Genomic DNA, 3,385 nt, shown 5'->3' with positions numbered 1-3,385 from the left:
CTGTTAAGTAAGCAGAATTTTATTTGGTGCCCAACATCCAATGTCACCCAACATCTAATTTCTGCAGGTAGCAGTTTTTAAGCAAGTGGATTTAATTAATAGCTTATATTAAGGTTACCAGATGTCCCCGTTTCCCGGGGACAGTCCCTGGATTTACAAACTAGTCCCCATACAAAATCCACTGAAGTTGAAAAGTGTCCCCAGATTCAGTGAAAAAAGTCTGGTAACTTTAGCTTATATACAAGGGAAGGAGTCGTTTCCTAAACCCAATAGGCTACCACATCAGAGATATAAAAAGTAAACCACACCATCATTATCTTTACAAATAATCCTGAACATCCGTGATTATGACTATCTTACAGGGGTCAAGCAGAGGTTAGATCATCATCACTCACTTCAGAAGCATTGGCCAAGTAGGCTTGCTATACGTCCTCTTTTTCCAGGACATGCCCTCTTTTTCAGGGGAAAGATTTCTGTCCTGGCGGATTTTTTGATTTTTTTTTTTCCTTTGGTACCAAACCGCTCTCCTCTTCTTCTTCTCTCTCTCTCTCTCCTTTTCATTTTCTCCTATCCTCCTCTCTCTCTCCTTCCCTCCCTCCCTCTATTTCTCTTCCTTCTACATAAAAAGCCACCATTTTGCTTCATTGCTTTTCCTGGGCTTTTTAGTTAATTATTTTGTATGCCTTCCCACCACCCCACGGACACCCCAGAGAGGGGGAGGCAGATTTCTTTATATTTACATGTCTCTCCCCCCCCCATTTTGCATGCACAAATTTTGCTGCATCCCTCCCTGGCACCCTCCAATGTTGCTCCGGCGTGTGCCCTGCCCACAGCATGCCTTGGTACACGCCAACTCCTGCTCACACACCCCTCCCCTCCCCAGGCACCAGCAAATGCGTCCTTTTTGCTCCTCAAAATACAACAACCCTAAAGTAGTGGTGATTATGAGTATTGCCTTGCAACAATGCATGCCTAATCAAGTCAAAAGGACTCTACCCATTCTCTATAGGTGTCTTCCTGTAAAAGAAAAAGAAAAAGAAAAAGGGGGCTGCCACCTTTTCCTGGTTCTGCCCAGTGCCTTTGATGGCAGCGTGGCTGAGGCTGATGGGACCAGGAGTCTTAACAACATTTGGAGTGCCTAGGTTCTGTATTTGTGTCCAATTGCACCAGCTGTGTGTGTTTGGGGTGTATGTGTGAGAGACCTAAGTGATTTTGTATGTGTTATAGAATGGTCAAGGGTAAAATAAATATTACAGTGGTGCCTCGCAAGACGAAATTAATTCATTCCACAAGTTTTTTCGCCTTGCGATTTTTTCGTCTTGCGAAACACGGACTTTGGAAAAGCTTCAAAAATCACCAAAGTCTTCAAAAACCTCAAAAAAGGCTACCACACCGCGTGCTATGAGTTGCTCCTCGAAGTGAATGCACGGTTTTAAGAAAAAGGAAAAAACTTGCAAGACAAAGGAAACAAACTTGCAAGACGTTTTCGTCTTGCGAAGCAAGCCCATAGGGAAATCCGTCTTGCGAAGCAACTCAAAAAACGAAAAACTCTTTCGTTTTGCAAGTTTTTCATCTTACGAGGCATTCGTCTTGCGAGGTACCACTGTACATATAGATCAAGCAACAGTGTTATTACCGGTATATATGTGAGTCAATTTTCCTTCGTTATACTTTGGTATTTACCAGCTTCTGATTAACTTCCTTCACACATATTTCAACTAGAAAGGGGATGATCCTGTGTGGAAGAAACGGCTACTCACGGCCTGTTTGCCCACTGGCAACTTCGTGAGGGAGAACACACCTAGGGATCCTGTTAGTTGTAGAGACTTATTTAAATTTCTCTTTTTGAAAGCCACACATTTTTTTTTAATTATATATTTTAAATTGTATATATAATTAGAAAAGGGGGCTGCTGGAAGTTATAAGTGGGGGGCTCATTCTTAACAATTTGTAGATTAGCTGTGAAAATATTCTTTCGTACCTTTTGCAAGCTGCTCTATTGACAAATTCAGTTACTATCTAAAACTTTAGCTCTTAGAAAGTTGCTTACTTTCAGGGATTCTGTTGATGATGACACAAGGTTTGATAGAATGATGGCAGGCTTAAGACAGATGGTGACTTCATAATAAGCAGTTCTAGACTTTAGAGTTTTGGAACGGTGAACTGCTGTTTATTTCACAATGATATTTCCAGTTTTCATTGTATGTTGTGCAGCTAATAATGGCATCATTCACACCTAACATAGCCATATACTGACTTCACAAACAGTATTTATTTTATTTGCCAAAAAAATCTCGAATACAGCAGATATTGCACTGGAGGCAGACTTACCGTAGCTTGCAGTCCCCACCATGTCTACTCAAAAGTTAAGTCCTAATGATTCCAGTGGGGCTGGATCCAGGCACATGGAATTAGGATTGCAGCAACCATCAGGCATGGAACAGAGCCACTGAAATCAATGGGACTTGTGAGTTTAATGTTTAACAAATCTACTCTTAAGCACAACTAAGTGTGAAATCAAAATTTAGAAATATGTAAATTTACAGAAACAAAGAAGATCGTAGGCATTGACACAGATTACTGTGAAGGTTTACCAGGGTTATACAGACTGTGATCAGGAAAAGAAATCCAGACCACAAAAGGGAAAGGTATAAATCAGTTTTATTGATTACAAGGGCAGTGCAATTTTAGCAGACAATTCAAAACAAACACCCACATGGCTTTAATCACCACAGGGGACGTAATTATTGACCACAGGTAGTTTACTGCAACATAACTTTACAATTTCAGTAAAGGAAGGTGGCCAGTTTTCCAGTCTTCAAGTGGAAGCAAGTCTTGGATCTTTTCTAGTCTCTCCAACGCAAGTTTCACCAATGGAAAAAAAGAGACTGTCCTGCTATCTGTTGTCCAGGAAGGTCTTCTTCAAAGCCTTGTCTTCATTTGACACAACTGGAACTAATGTCACATTGTTCTCACTTACTTACATTTTGCTTTCCCCTTTATCCTTATGCAAGAATTTTTCCATCTCCTGTGCTTGCAAAAATTGATAAATGACCTCACAGTACTCTTTTATTATTTCTCCGACTACATATTATAGCTGCTACTGTAGCACCCTGCTTGTGGTTAACGCTTAGCTGGAATGAAATATTCAACGCAGCAATAGAGAAATTAAAATTTATTTGTCAGACAAATAAATATGAGGCACAGTGGTATATGGTTACCAAGCTCTGGCCTGCCTTCCTGCCATTCTGGCCAGCACTTATATTTCCTTAATCCAGCTCCCTTTCTCCTCCTGTGGCTGCCTCTGTCCAATCAGCCTGGTTGAAATTCCTATTGGCTGTTTGCTAGAACCAATCACAAAAGATACACCCATTTCCTTTTGCCC

The 3,385-nt window shown here is 40.8% G+C and overlaps 1 long non-coding RNA gene across 3 annotated transcripts in view; it reads left to right on the top strand.

The window, feature by feature from the left end:
* LOC307220788 overlaps positions 1–3,385 on the top strand; it is an 88,764-nt gene that overhangs the window by 3,737 nt on the left and 81,642 nt on the right. The window contains exon 3 of one of the 3 annotated variants that reach the window (XR_013841094.1): positions 2,791–2,909. The exons of the other annotated variants lie outside the window; for them this stretch is intronic. This is a non-coding gene — a long non-coding RNA (uncharacterized lncRNA). Of the gene's footprint in view, positions 1–2,790; positions 2,910–3,385 lie in introns of those variants that run through there. 3 annotated transcript variants of the gene reach the window in all.

This window comes from Podarcis cretensis (genome assembly GCF_951804945.1).
Source record: "Podarcis cretensis genome assembly, chromosome: 7".
Classification (NCBI taxonomy): Eukaryota; Metazoa; Chordata; class Lepidosauria; order Squamata; family Lacertidae; genus Podarcis; species Podarcis cretensis.
The sequence above is the reverse complement of the archived record's forward strand: the minus strand, read 5'-3'. Positions and strand labels throughout refer to the sequence as shown.